The following is a 16,789-nucleotide window of genomic DNA, read 5'->3' as shown; positions in this document are numbered from 1 at the left end:
AATACCCCCTCCCGATGTCTGGAAATATAAACATCTCACCATTCTTATGACTGGACATAATTTTCCATGTAAAAACATCTTTCATTCCCCCTATAGCTATCGCAGTTTTCCACCTTCCCTTACGACAGGCCAAAGCCATTTCCTTTGCACATGTCAGAACACACACTTACTGCATGAGCTTACCAGTCACAATGAAACTATCACACATCCCCTATGGCTAAGTTTAATACTTCGCTAACAACTGAATGCTGGTGATACCAAGCAATACTGAGCGAAAATCAGTGATGGGTGGATATGACACATAACTTTTTCTTGCGAGTCGTACCAGTGTGTCTTAGAAAGAGAGACGATCGTCTTACAAGACACCAAATTTTAAAAACACGAGCGAACCTCTATGTTATGATCAGAAACGGTCTTGGTTCTACAGGTGCACATAAGTACCCATGTTAAACCTATAGGATGCTTATAAATCGAGGTATGGCATTTACCTCAGGATGAAGTGGCTTTCCAAACAAAAATACTGAGACACTCAATACTGACGGTGATCGCCGGGATGTGTATTAACAGACAGACAGTACGGGTACACGTCACTGGCAATGTAATCTCGTAATAGGATCATTATTCTATCTCGATGGCATGTCAGAGGTTCTGCAATACATCCACTGGGTTATGGGCGATGGTTGACAGAATGGTCACGTATAGTACATGGTGTGCTATGTGATGAATCACTTTAAAAAAAAAGCCACACTACATTGAGTCGTAAGAAATGCACAGAATACACTGGCTTTTCAGATCTATGGTGTTAAGCTTTCCGGTAGAAATGCTGTCTGCCATTTGAAATCAAGTCTTTCCATCAACCACATACCTTTGGTGGATCCTACGGAGATGTCTTTCAGTGATGACAGCCGTTAGACAATCATATTCGTGGCACTCTCTAACCTCTAAACGATTCACCATTTTCGAAACTATCTGCTACAGTAAATTCCCAAAGTGCTTTTAGACCATACCTATGGATCTTGTAACTTTTCCTCAGATTCTCTCCCGCTATCCCTGCAGCTTTGCGCATGTGTTCATTCCAGTTTAAACTGGAATGAGCAGAAATCAGAGAGCCATATATCTACCATGCAGAAACAGCGTGAACTGAGTTAATGTGAAAGGGCCGCGTTTTGACCACTAGGTGGAAATGGGAACATGTTGTAGTAGCTCCACCAACTGTGTACGATGTGCAAGGTCAGCACCAAAGGAAGCCTGGTCCTGCAACACGAGGTAGTATAAAAGGCCGGCCGGTGTGGCCGTGCGGTTCTAGGCACTTCAGTCTGCATCCGCGTGACCGCTACGGTCGCAGGTTCGAATCCTGCCTCGGGCATGGATGTGTGTGATGTCCTTAGGTTAGTTAGGTTTAAGTAGTTCTAAGTTCTAGGGGACTGATGACCACAGATGTTAAGTCCCATAGTGCTCAGAGCCATTTGAACCAGGTAGTATAAAAGACCGTACAAACAATTATGGTAACTGGGAGAAGGACGAGGATTTTGTGGCTGCATTGCAGTGCATCTCCAAACTACATATATTTACTGCAGTCGGAAGGAGATCTGAGTCTCTCAGGATGATTCCACACCTGTCACCCAAACATTCGCTCTATCTTGTACCACCCTACAGAAATAAAAAATTGCGAATTATCAAAGCTCCGTTAACTTCGTCCCATATAGAACTAGATATACAAATTCTGTCTATGTGCTGGACACAAAGAATATGCGCCGATCTCCATTAAATATAGAGGTATTGATCCACTCAATCGCCTACACTGACCAGTATTAAGTGTCATCGCCTGTACTGTAGTAGGACGACCACATCCTACAGACTATACTATCAGTCACAAGAGAAAGCCCCTTGGTGGTAGTTTGAAAGATATCCCTCGGTTTTGGTACTTTCCTCTAGTGCCACGTACACCATTCCTCTGCTGCATATTGGCATAAAATCGAGTCTTCAGTTTGATACCTATCGTGATTCTAAGTTAACGACAGGTGTTAACCTTATGAAAACATCTGCTTGGTAGATGTCCTGTTTACAATGTTAGTGATGCCATGACATGTAATTTCACATCAAAAACATCGGTGATATGATTTTGTCTGTTCCCTTGTAAGAGGTATTCTCTGTTACTAATGATCGCTTTATAGAAGTGAGGTGAGCATAGTATAATTTGTGAACCATGATCGGATATGAACAGTGGGCGGTATGCACCTCTGCAAAAGCTGTATTGTGCATGTATAACAAAAAATCGATGTTTTAAGGAAGACGTTTTTTCGTCTTACAGTCATCATAATTCATCGTACAGAAAGCTGCGAAGACAACACATGTCATGTGCTGGAAATATTGTTCTTACATTGGAATATTAACAGCGTTGCATTCCACACGACTAACAGGTTGGAAACTGCACAACTCTAACATTATAGCGTGTTTTAAGTGCAGAACCATGTAGCCTTAGGAGTGCATGTGTTTATATAATCTCTTACCAATATCTTCTTGGTAGACACTAGAACAACAGAATTGATACCGCAGTTGATTTATGTAAAATGCTTCAAACTCCGTTCATCTGGAACTCCATCACACATAAAAACAACCCATTTCCTCATCTTCTTAACCGTCTGCTACTACATCGGAGCAGTTTCATATTCACTACTGTACACCGCTAAGTGGTGCTAACCTCCTGGACATGCGCACATCTGGAGATATCTTGCACACTGGGATAGATACCATGAACAAGATTGGTGTGGAACAGCAGTTATGGATTCGGTTCGCTCTATTCCATCACGAGATGCAGAATGTATCGGTCTACTTCTGCTCAGCTGCACATTAAATGTGTGACATTGCTGTAGGGAAGGTTGGTCAAAAACAACGGTAGGAGATATTTCAATCAGTAACTTTACCCTAAGAGTACAAGAATGCTCTGTGACCTCCGTCCATATAGAGAAAGATCTAAATTATGCACTATGATGGAAGTGCTAGAAAATCGTACATCGCTTTCTGGTATACTTTGACATACACATTCGAGAATTAACAATAAATTTACATACTGCATAGTCGTCTATCTACATATGCCATCAAGTATATAGTCCTGACAAAGTAGTGGAAGGCCATTACAGTGCTGATGCATAAACTGGGAAGCGTGGTCAGTGTTGACATTAGGGTAAAATTGCGAAAATTTATTGTCCTGTCACCTGTGATGCTGATTATTACAGTACATCTGCAGTGTCTTTTCCATCCCATCTGTCCACTGGTAAGCTGTTGACTACCACATAATGACTGACTGACCTCGCTTGTTTGAGATGGAGAAAGGGTCTTGGTGGAGCGGCAGCACCTTCTGGGGATAGCTAGCACTGAAACTGTGGTGTCACCGCCAGACACCACACTTGCTAGGTGGTAGCCTTTAAATCGGCCGCGGTCCGTTAGTATACGTCGAACCCGCGTGTCGCCACTGTCAGTGATTGCAGACCGAGCGCCGCCACACGGCAGGTCTAGAGAGACTTCCTAGCACTCGCCCCAGTTGTAGAGTCGACTTTGCTAGCGATGTTTCACTGACAAATTACGCTCTCATTTGCCGAGACGATAGTTAGCATAGCCTTCAGCTACGTCATTTGCTACGACCTATCAAGGCGCCATTACCAGTTACTATTGATGCTGTAAAACATGTACCGTCAAGAACGATGTTCACCAATTATGGATTAAAGTTAAGTATTCCAGCAGCTACATATTATTTTTGCTAGTATCATTTCCTTGTCCTATTCCAGACCTCACGCCAGCCTGCGTGAGCTTAAACGCGTGCCTTTCGGCTTCCCGTCATAGTGGGTTGGCTGTCTTGCCAATCCATAACAGAAACAGTGATCGCATACATGACTGGAATATGAGGAATAAATGAAAATGGAACACCAAGTCATCAGCTATCCCACCACAGCGAAAGATGAGTTCAAATGTGGAGGCCATCAATCACCTTTGGACAGATGTTTGAAATGCTTCACAACACTGCAAATCTCTTCCAGTTTCCATATGTTGTGACTCTTATTCAAAATCATACAGTGTGTGCAGTGTGGGAGCAGAAGCAACAACACAGTTTACACTTTGTGATGTCTTGCTTTTTGTGAGAGCCAAAGGCTGAAAATGTGTTGATCTCAGTTTAGAACCTTACACAGACCTCAAAGTTGTGGTGGAAAAAGCAATGTATAGTGGTACACAAAGTTGTGTCATACACTTCTTGGACATGTTACAAGCAACAACACAGGGACACAGGGACCTTCTCTTGCGACTATAGACTGTGGGATATGTTCCTGCTTCTACACTAAAGGCAATGACATTTTATACTTGTCTCTACAAGAGATTGAATGGGGATCGGCACATATGCTCGATGCCAGCACATAGACGGTATTTGTTTTTCATATATATATATATATATATATATATATGAGTGTGTGTGTACCAGGCTGATCTTATATGTCGTACACGGTTGGTGCAGTTACACCAACATGTTCCCATTTCCACCTAGTGATCAAAACACAGTCCTGTTGCATTAACTCAGTTTACCCTATTTCTGCACAGGCTGCACAAGGTGTTAGGTATAGCAGTCTCTTACTTCCGTTCAATTCCGATTTAAATTGGAACAATCACACGCACAAAGCTGCACGGATGGTAGGCACAGTCTGAGGAACACTTAAAAAATGCGTCAGTATGGTCTAAAAACACATTGGAATGTTACTGTTGCAGATAGTTTCGAAAATGGTAAATCGCTTCGAGATTAGAGAGTGCCACGAATATGATTCACTAGGGGCTGTAATCCTTACAAGACATCTCCATATGATCCAGTGCAAGTATGTGGTTGAATGGAAATACTAGATTCCAAATCGCAGACGACAGTATTTCTACCAGAAATCGTAACACTATAGATCTGAAAAGCCAGTGTATTTTGTACATTTCTTATGACTCAATGTAGCTTCGCCTTTTTTTAAAAGTGGTTCGTCACATAGTACACCATCTACTGTACGTGATCATTCTCAATCAACCATCACCTATAACCCAGTGGATATATCGCAGAACATCTGACATGAAATTGAGATAGAATGCGGTACAAATACTGGAGAAATATCCAGCAACTGCCTGAGGAAGTTGAATACCGGCTTAGTACCACGCTCCTTAGGCGAATAAATTTCTAATTTCGGTGATTCTGTTGCGAGATTAGAACACTGGTGACGTGTATCCACACTGTCGGTCTATTAATACACACCGCGGAGATCACTGTCAGTACTCAGTGTTGCGGTCTTTTTGTGTGGAAAGCCAATTCATTCAGAGGTAATTGCCAAACCTGAATTCATAAGGCTTCTATAGTTTTTAACATGGATACTTGTGTGCACCTGTAGAACCAAGACCGCTTTTGGCCTTAACATAGCTGTTAATGTCGTGTTTTTAACATCTGGTGGCTTGTAAGACGATTAGGTCTCTCTTAGTAACACTCGCAAGAAAAATTTATGTGACAATCCATCCATCGCTGATTTTCGCTTAATGTTGTTTCGTATCGCCAGTATTCAGTTATTGGCGAAGTATTACACTCAGTCATAGATGATGCGTGATAGATTCACTGTTATCAGCAAGTGCTTGAAGTAAGTGTGTGCTCTGACATGTGGAAAGAAAATAGTTTTTGTGTGTTGTAAGGGAAGGTATGGATTTGACGTGGAAAACTGTGATAGCTGCAAGGAAAATGAAAGATTCTTTTATGTGGAAATTTATGTCCAGTCATAAGAATGCTGAATACATTTAAATTTCGAGAGCCACACCCGTCAGTAGGGGACATTTCCTATACTTCACTCATTATCGAATGTCGTCTGATTGAGACATCAATCGTAAAATTTAACTATATGTACAGTGATAAAATATATGTGGCTGGTTTTCCAGGATGATACTGTCTGGTGGTGAGGGGCACGCTGCGGCAGTTGGTGTCGCCAGAATGATTGACGTCTGCGGCTTAGGTGGAAGCCGTCCACACTGGAGAACCTGGCTGGGGTTCTGGACTGTAGCTAACCTAACTCTGTCGCCATCTAGGCTGGTGAATAGCCAATTAATACTCAGTAAATGTTGGGCAGCCCTCGTGATCGTGTGTGTTCTCCGTGGAAATTTGAGAACATTCAACGTCTGCATGTGTTTGCAGTGAACAGTTATTCGCTCCCATGTAAATTTTTCGGTTGACTGCTTCTACATATTTCGGCAAAAACGGTCATGTCTTTTTTGCCAAGGGAACGAGCACTGCCTTTGGACAACACTTTGGAGAGTGACAGCGTTCAGCTCAGGGGACTCTGGTCGCTTGTTGATGCAGCATATGTGTGGGGGCAGTTGATCGTGACTGTTACGCTGGATTACCGACTGACTTCGAGAGAAGTATCTAGTGCTGCAAGCACTATATAAGATGCACATTCCCTTTTTTTTTTTTTTTTTTTTTTTTGGGACCTGTCTGCAGTTGAGGTCTCACCGGTGGTCAATAGCTATAACAGGTTGCAGCAGTGATGTTTTCGTATGGTGCACGAGAAGGATTGTTTGTTTACCACATCGATGTGGTATGTTGTGATTTAGCCTGGTTATACATCGATTTCATGCTGAAAGATTCAAGTTTTTGTCGACAGTGGCAGTAGTGTAATTCAGGAACTATCTTTTCATATTTCATGATCTGTAGACCACTTTTTCAGGGTTTAACATTCAGTGCACTATGACTACTGTATCTTATTTTTCGGTCTCTACAAAATTGTTTTGGCGTACAAAGTGTAATTGGTCAATCTGCAGAACAAAAATAGCGTACAGTTCTCCCACACGGAAATGAGTTTCATACTGAAAAATTCAAGCGTTCCTCGACAATAGCAAAGAGCAGTGTAGTTGAGGAAATGTGTTTGGCTATAATTTCCGTATTATAAGATCTGTAGACAACTTTCAGTCCTTAACTGTCAGCGCTGTATGACTGCTGAATGTTTTTTCTTTTCGATCTATACAAAATAGTTTTTCCACTGAAAGTCTCATCCGCAGAAAGTGGTGGACATTGCACCCACACTGGTAACAGCAGCAGTATGGCGGATAAATTCAGTGAGAGCCAATCAAAATGCTCCATTCAGAAGGCGTCCTTTGTGTGTGGCCTCTACAGGCTGGTTCAAACAAGGCGGGGACAGGGAATCTATGGAAAGTTCTCTGACATCTGACAGTAACTTGCTGTCTTCTTTCTTTGAGTGTTCAGAGACACGTCCAAGCAGACCATCCACCTCTGGCGAAATGCAGTCCCTTACTTGCCATTATGGCTTTAGAGCATCTGCAGACCAGCAACTGAAGGTCACTGAAAATTTACCGAAAATTCAGTCATTTTTCTTGTCTGTAGGACAGTGCTTCTAATTCTGTTTGAGTAATTGTTCCCATTTTCCCGTCTGTGCTTTGACATAGCTTCGAGAAGTAACGAAAATAATGTCCCTGACTCCAGCAGCAGCAAATGTAAAACTAAGCCCACTCACCATTGCAGAGAAGTGATGAATACCACAGCAGCTGTAGGACTCAGAAAATTTTCTCTCTCTCTATGGCAGTACCTTCAAACAAGCAGCCATAACTCCAAAAGTGGTGAGCGTCCTGTTGGGAGTTACAGAGATATTTATTTTGACGTTGGCGTGCAAAATCAGATATTGCAGTTGATATCGGTTTCGGGATCTGTTTCTCACAAAAGCGTGTGAAGTGTCTCAGGGTGGTTTCACAAGTGTGCAGCGATCTACTTAGAGTGCATGTTCAGCTGTGGCAGTATACATCGCAAAATTGAAGAATACTGTTGCGCTGCGATCTTGTTGAAACTGCATTTACAAAAATTATCAACAGGATTTTATGACTCCTGAAGTACATCGTGAACAATGACAAGGGTATTTCCTACAGAAAAGAGCGAAGTGTCTCAGGGATTGTTTCCGCGATCTTTGTAGAGTGCATCTTCAAGTTAGTGGTATTCCTCAGAATAAAACGTATAATTGTTTAAGTATTCTTGCGTCATCTGCAAAGCTCTCTGACTCTCTCTCTTTTTTGCAGTGGTACATTTAGTTCCAGTGCTATGTTAAACTTATGTATTTGACAGTACTCCTCTACATCAAATGTAATAACTTCTGAAGCAGTTCAGGTTCCATGACAAAGGGTATCCGTGCACCGGTGATGGGGAGCAGGAAGGCCGCAGGTATTTCCAACACGACAGGAAGTGCTTAGTGGCTACCATGGGAACGTGCCACAAGCCAGCGCAATACCTTTCTTCCAATAAGGTTCAAAGAGTCTGGGATTAACGGCTTGCCTCTTGCGCTTTGGAACACTGACTGACTGGATTTTTATCGAATGATCTTGATCTACAGTTACAGCACACGCATTTGTCAGCATGACTTTGGGAAGCGTAACTTAGTCCCAACCTCATTATTTTATTAAGCGTATTCGTCTGCACCGAATATATTGCTATCGACACAGTCCTCAGATGTTAATATACTCCCCTTTCTCCAGCACAGACACCTCATACGTTGAACAAAATAAACAATTACGTCCGTCCTCGCAGTACAGTATCTAGACAAAGAGTCCTTTTCCCTCCATTTTCCCCCAGATCCCTGTCTTCGCTTAGGTCACGGGAAGGGAGGTGGGGAGGGACGATAGAGCACTTTGGTGGCGGTGTTGTGAACTAGGTCATTTGGGCTCTGGACCTCGTGGTGAACACACTGGATGGAGCTATTGCATATGACAACTCTAATTGTTTAAATAAACAATGCGTAATTATGCCCAGCCTATCTGGCAGCCTACCTCAGACTGAATTCTTTTCATACCAATTTCCTGATGCGGAAGGGGAGGTGATGGCAGCTCAGCGCAGACTGAATCATTTTCCTTCCAATTTCCAGATGGGTGAGGGCGATGGGGGACAGGAGGATAATTGAGGTAGCCCAGCTGACCTATTTTTCCGCCAAAATTTGAACACCCCACCATGATGTCATTCCGACATTGCCACATCTGTGGCCACTATCTTGGATACACCAGCTTGAATGAATCTTGTGACAATGCAGAGTAAGGCGATGCCCTCTTTTCTCTACTACTTACGACACCTCATGTGGTGGGGCTAAGAAATCCTACTTGCCCTTTTTACACTTATTTGGCAGTTAGTTCACTTTCCTCATTTGTGTTGAGAGGCCATCATACTTCTACACTCCTGGAAATTGAAATAAGAACACCGTGAATTCATTGTCCCAGGAAGGGGAAACTTTATTGACACATTCCTGGGGTCAGATCCATCACATGATCACACTGACAGAACCACAGGCACATAGACACAGGCAACAGAGCATGCACAATGTCGGCACTAGTACAGTGTATATCCACCTTTCGCAGCAATGCAGGCTGCTATTCTCCTATGGAGACGATCGTAGAGATGCTGGATGTAGTCCTGTGGAACGGCTTGCCATGCCATTTCCACCTGGCGCCTTAGTTGGACCAGCGTTCGCGCTGGACGTGCAGACCGCGTGAGACGACGCTTCATCCGGTCCCAAACATGCTCAATGGGGGACAGGTCCGGAGATCTTGCTGGCCAGGGTAGTTGACTTACACCTTCTAGAGCACGTTGGGTGGCACGGGATACATGCGGACGTGCATTGTACTGTTGGAACAGCAAGTTCCCTTGCCGGTCTAGGAATGGTAGAACGATGGGTTCGATGACGGTTTGGATGTACCGTGCACTATTCAGTGTCCCCTCGACGATCACCAGTGGTGTACGGCCAGTGTAGGAGATCGCTCCCCACACCATGATGCCGGGTGTTGGCCCTGTGTGCCTCGGTCGTATGCAGTCCTGATTGTGGCGCTCACCTGCACGGCGCCAAACACGCATACGACCATCATTGGCACCAAGGCAGAAGCGACTCTCATCGCTGAAGACGACACGTCTCCATTCGTCCCTCCATTCACGCCTGTCGCGACACCACTGGAGGCGGGCTGCACGATGTTGGGGCGTGAGCGGAAGACGGCCTAACGGTGTGCGGGACCGTAGCCCAGCTTCATGGAGACGGTTGCGAATGGTCCTCGCCGATACCCCAGGAGCAACAGTGTCCCTAATTTGCTGGGAAGTGGCGGTGCGGTCCCCTACGGCACTGCGTAGGATCCTACGGTCTTGGCGTGCATCCGTGCGTCGCTGCGGTCCGGTCCCAGGTCGACGGGCACGTGCACCTTCCGCCGACCACTGGCAACAACATCGATGTACTGTGGAGACCTCACGCCCCACGTGTTGAGCAATTCGGCGGTACGTCCACCCGGCCTCCCGCATGCCCACTATACGCTCTCGCTCAAAGTCCGTCAACTGCACATACGGTTCACGTCCACGCTGTCGCGGCATGCTACCAGTGTTAAAGACTGCGATGGAGCTCCGTATGCCACGGCAAACTGGCTGACACTGACGGCGGCGGTGCACAAATGCTGCGCAGCTAGCGCCATTCGACGGCCAACACCGCGGTTCCTGGTGTGTCCGCTGTGCCGTGCGTGTGATCATTGCTTGTACAGCCCTCTCGCAGTGTCCGGAGCAAGTATGGTGGGTCTGACACACCGGTGTCAATGTGTTCTTTTTTCCATTTCCAGGAGTGTACATTTAAAACCTGGAAAGGACTGAATATACGCAGTAAGTTACCGTAGTAGGGTCCTCATTTCTTCTGTGGGAAAGAACACGGCTGCAGAGCTGATGGTTAGCACTTGTCTTGTCTGGATGTTAAAATTCGATTGTAGCTTTCAGTATACTTTTAGGAGGTATCCCTCTGCCATTGATAACGAGACCCTATAAAGCATAAGAAGGGATATTACATGTTTCTCAAAAAAATATAGTTCTTTTTGTATTAGTGAGGTATATCCGTGCACATGTGAGATAAAAGCACTAGAGCAAAAAAAATGGCTCTGAGCACTATGGGACTTAACAGCTATGGTCATCAGTCCCCTAGAACTCAGAACTACTTAACCCTAACTAACCTAAAGACATCACACAACACCCAGTCATCACGAGGCAGAGAAAATCCCTGACCCCGCCGGGAATCGAACCCGGGAACGCGGGCGCGGGAAGCGAGAACGCTACCGCACGACCACGAGCTGCGGACACTAGAGCAAAAATTATAGCAATGACAGCGGTTGTGCCTAACTAGCGACGTGTAATAACTGCAGCAGGAATCACGGATGTGACGAAGGCTGGAGTAGTAGCAACAAACAGTCCTACACTAAACCTGTAAATACAGACAAACCGCCTTGTAATACCAACACGTGAACCACATAAACTCTAGCAGAAGTATACAAAATAACAACCGCTCTATCTGGTCGCCACCGAGTAACTCGAACTGGTCACACCGAAACATTTCGGACTGGGAACCACCACGGAACTGTTCGAGCAGGATAGCGGAACAGCCTCCACAACATCAAGACGAGTTGAAACAACTAGAGGGGACACTATTTATTCTTCCAATGCGTGTCGCAGAATGGTGTGAAGGCAGCAGACACGACCACAATATAGAAATTCTACAGTACAACGAAGGGCTTGATATTCGAGATGAATTGTGCGATGACATAAGTGCGTGCAGTGAACGAATGGGAGATTGATATAAGCAGCTGTGTTTGCAAAAATAGAAGGATTTCCCACTATTGTAATGATTGATTTTGGATCTATGGTCATTGTTATGTATAGTAACCTCGGTGACAAAATCAGTGAGATAAAGCTTACACCAACTTAATCCGTGAAGAGCTGCAAGATTTCAGGCTCTATTAGCGCTGAGTCATAGAATGTGAAATAGCAGGCGCAATTTACGCTAATGATAGGCATCGGAGCCATATGTTTCACATTCGTGATAATAAAAGGATTCAAAATGGTTCAAATGGCTCTGAGCACTATGGGACGTAACCTCTGAGGTCATCAGTCCCCTAGAACTTAGAACTTCTTAAACCTAACTAACCTAAGGACATCACACACATCCATGCCCAAGGCAGGATTCGAACCTGCGACCGTAGCGGTCGCGTGGTTCCAGACTGTAGTGCCTAGTAAAAGGATTAACTGCGTGCTGCATAATTGGGACACATTTAATGAGAAGAAAGAACAGTGTCGCTGACCTTTGATGTGGCGTGTAGGCTTTAAATGTGAACTGCTGTATGTTAACGATGTACGGTCTGACTATGAAGATGAACTGTAATCATACGAGACTAACAGTACGGACGTGGAATCAAATTAGAACTGCATATAGAACAAGGTAGCACAATCGCAATGCCTCAACGCATCACAGCAAGCTGATTTCATCAATTTAGTCCGTAAATATACGAAAGTATTCTCAGGGAAACCAGCGACAATCACAACATACCAGTATAATATGGAAGTGTTAGAGCACAATGCCTATCGTTCTTCAACATTGCCCATTCCGTGGAGTAAGCGTGGGCTGATAGAAGAGAAATAACGAAAATGTTTCATTGAAATGTAACAGAACCGTCTCTCTCCAGCATAGCAGTCCCTTATTAGCAGTAGGAAAACTTAATGGTCAAATGCACATAAAGCTAGACGCACGTGAAATTATTAAAGCGATTGTATCTGTAAGATTACCGTCCCCAGTAAAATACTAAGAAAAGACTTAAAAATAGTATTTATAAAGAAGAGATATTTAAAAATTGAATAATAAGTGGACACTAGCTGCTCAGGTGAACATACGTTTTTCCCATGTATCCGTATTACGGATCACAGAATATAATATAGCAGGCGCAGTTTACGCTAATGATAGGCAACGGAGCCATAAGTTTCACATTCGTGAAAGTAAAAGGATTAACTACGAGCTGCATAATTGGGACAGATTTAATGAGAGGAAAGAACAGTGTTACTGACCTTTGTCGTGGCGTGTAGGCTTCAAATGTGAACTGCTGTATGTTAACGATGTACGGTCTGACTATGAAGATGTTAATTTTTCAGTCGTCTTCACTTCTTCTCTTGTCTTAGTTGCGTGTAGACGGACATCTGGCTAGTGCTGGCAGATGTAAGCATGTTTGTACAAATTAAGCAGATAATATATTGATTTAATATTATTGTTCACTTTTAATTTGTAAGAGGTGATCCCGATTTCATGTCCGCCTTCCTTGAATTAACCTGCATTCGAGTAATTTACAGTGCAACAATCGCAGTGGCCGATGCAGCCGACGCCATAACGTGGTAATATTAACTTATAAAAATTAGCGGAATCGAAAAACTCGCCCGCTATTAACATAATATTCATTTTTCTACCCAGCCGCACTAAGTTGCAGAAAATACGTAGCTTTAAGGTTCTTATTTTCAGTACAAAGGCCGAGAGCCGGAGCCAGGACTCCGACTACAATGCAATGGTTAACGGAGGTAAGACAAAATACTCTCGCACGTGTGTGGGCCGCAATTGTAATTAATAACTACAGATTTTTTGCTTTAAAGTGAACTGACTAGCCGAGGAAATTAATATGAAAAGTTTATTCCATTGTTAAACTTATATGCTCATGTTTAAAGATGTAGTGAGTCTTACGTCATTAACGTAACAAATAATTTCCACTGAAGATTAATATAGTAAAAAATGAGAAAACTGCACAAATGGCATTTAATTACAAATCAAAATTGAATGAAATATCATTTTGATTAAGAACCACCACGTAAGTCGGCAACAATCACCATTACCAATCAATTTCTGTAGTAGATAATAAATTAAATTACTAAGGCCGACGGACGTGAGATTGGCACCCAACGTGGGGCCCGATCAGAGAAAATGCGAGATTTATTAATATGATACTATTATAATGAATGTACTTATATAGGTGCCTAATTGTTGTAAAATATTAATGTATATATGAATTCTTTCATATATACAACAACAAAACCACACCCTGAGGAGATCTGGAGGAGAGATGGTGCAGAAAACAAAAAGGATTACATGAAAGAGAAATAACAAATGTAAGGCCTATTGTGCAAGCATCCTGTGTAGCTCTGTGCGGAATATCGAACCTATATGCACATGAGATACCTTCGGTGAAAAAATAGTAAGTAGAGTGCAAATTAAATTGTGTGTAGTTGTGTATTTATGTGTTTATTTTTGGAGGGGATAATTATTCGTGTGTGTGTCAGTGTTAAGGATTTGTCAGTGGCTTAAAGTGAATTTACTATGGGAAAAATAGGACAACCAAAGGGGTATGTACCAGACGAACAAAATGTTGTTAATATGGAAAGTGAGGATCATTTGAAAACGTGAGCGAACTCCAAGCCACCGCCTCGGATAACATAATTTCCGGAGCGGGGGCCAGGATTTGGGGACGACGATGGTCGCTCCACAACAAAATGGGAATGTACTACCGACGACCCTAATGCATACTCAGGGGAGCCAATCGAGTGCTAGATTAAGCGGGACACCAGTATGCTCACCGATTGCAGACCCATTTGCAGAATATGTGCGCAGGTTAGGAGAAATATATAGGGAGAGAGATCAGAAACTTGCTCAAATGCTCCATGAGCGTGAGCAGAAAGATAGAGAGCGAAACCAAAGACTAGAAACTAAACACTATCCAAAGCGAACTTGCCGAGACGCGAGGCGCTTGCGAAGAAATACCTCATCTTGTGCAAAGCCTAGCAGGCGAGATGCAAAAGCTACAGATATCGCAGGCCAGGCTAGAAGACAATGTCCAGACTTTAAGCAACCGCGTGGATAATGTGGAGGTAGATGCACGGAAAAGTATTGATACATATATGGATTGCGAGCTCAAAAAGTCGAAAAAGAATTTAATGAATGGCTAGAAGTAAAGAATCGCGAGATATCTGCAAAGATTGAAAGCGATGTAAAAATCGCTGTAGAACAAGCGACTGTGGCTGCGGATGTAAATATTGACGCTAGCGCTGCCGCACTACACGAGGAATTAACACAGATCAAATCCCGTGTGACAGCGGAGACCGTCTGTGTTGGAAAGCAATGTAAACAGTGGCGGACAGATAATGAATCAGACTCTGCGTACTGATTACTATAATAATGTAGAAGGTATGCAGGGCGCGAGTGCGCAACCGCAACCTAATGTGCATTATGGGCACGAACAATGTGCGATACCGTGCAGCGCACATCACGAAGTAATGAATGCCACAGAAAGTAGCAATCAGATGTGCAAAAAGGAGGACAATGTGATAAAACATAGGACATTCCAACGCTTCAATAGCGAAAAACGGAATGTCCACATTGTGGTATTCATTAAGAGCTTCAGGAATGTGTTTCCCAGGACATGGACGGAAAGACAAAGAATACAGTTCGTGGTCTCCTTTATTCAAGGTGACGCGGCACTGTGGACCACCGACGTGTCCGAAAAATTTCTGACGATGCAACAGTTTGAAGGTGCAATCTTGCAAAAATTCTGGTCCGATAGCGTCCAAGAAAGACTACGTAAGAGGAGTTGTACAGTCCAGAAATATACAATCCTAAGGTGGGAATGTTACGCAAACATTTTGAAAAGTATATAAACAAAACCAGGTACTGGGACGAGCCCATGTGCGATCGCGACATAATCAGATTAATAAAAATGAAATTAAAAAATATTTCATCAATGTGCCGGAATATGATATAGAACAGTTCCTGGAAATAGTGGATTCTGTTGACATATTGATCGAAGACATGAAAACCGAAACCATGTGGAACCATGCAGGCTGTAATAAAAAAAAAAAGTCGATTACAATGGCAGCAACAGTAACAGTAGTAACTCAGTACCCAATGGTAACGGGAATAAGCAAGAGCACCGGCAACAGAATCGAGGCATAAACAATACCAATGGATATAACGGCAACGGCAAAATCGGAAGAGACGTCATGATGGACGCATGACTAGTGGATATAATGGTAACGGCAATCCGCAATGGCGGAACAACCGAAACCAGTGGCGTGGTTATAATGAACCGACGCCACAGTGGCAACAAGACACAGCGCCACAATTGTACGCCAATCCAGGTCCATAACAGAACACGTCAGGAAGTCACAACCAACCACCGCAAAACCAGAGCCATGGACAGTATCAAAAGACAATCGGGGAGACAGGACGGCCAACGCAACAGTAGCAACAACAACAACCAGAACCATAATGTGAGATAAGTGGAAGTGACAGACAACTGTCAACCCACTAATGTTCATCCGTTAAACTAAAAACAGCCACAATACGCTCTCCGTTGCAGGTTGGTGTAGTGAGGGCACATTCACTAATGACAGTCATAAACTTTGTATGCTGAGATACAATGAGGGAATAAAAACAGAAAATGAACTGTTAAATATACCGCAGAAATGTAACCGAACCGACAAAAGTGTTGTGCAGGCTATATTACAAGCAGATCTGTATGGAGCACCAATACAGATAATAGTCGATACCGGTGCGTCAACCAATGTCAGGAGTGCAAATCTTTACAAGTATTTGAGTCAAAATAATAGAATACCAGTATTGCTAGTGAGGAATTGTCGTGTAACAGGTGCAATAGGTGCACAATCTCATATCATAAAGCACCAGGTGCAAGTCGAGTTTACGGTATGAAATGAAGCAATGAAAAGCTCGTTCTTAGTAGGTAAGGGATTAGGTGTTGCTTGCATCATGGGGATATAATTTTTATGCCAAAGGGACGCAAAAATCGACCTCTTGTGTGGGGGAAATAACCCTTATGAATGAGGGTAGACGTGTAATTTTGCCATTGTTAAAGACACGGGAAGTGCACGGCAAATATTTCCGGGGCTTTCAGTCTAGATTCGAAGGCATAC

This window comes from Schistocerca cancellata, chromosome 8 (genome assembly GCF_023864275.1).
Source record: "Schistocerca cancellata isolate TAMUIC-IGC-003103 chromosome 8, iqSchCanc2.1, whole genome shotgun sequence".
NCBI lineage: Eukaryota > Metazoa > Arthropoda > Insecta > Orthoptera > Acrididae > Schistocerca > Schistocerca cancellata.
This window is presented reverse-complemented; position numbering follows the sequence as displayed.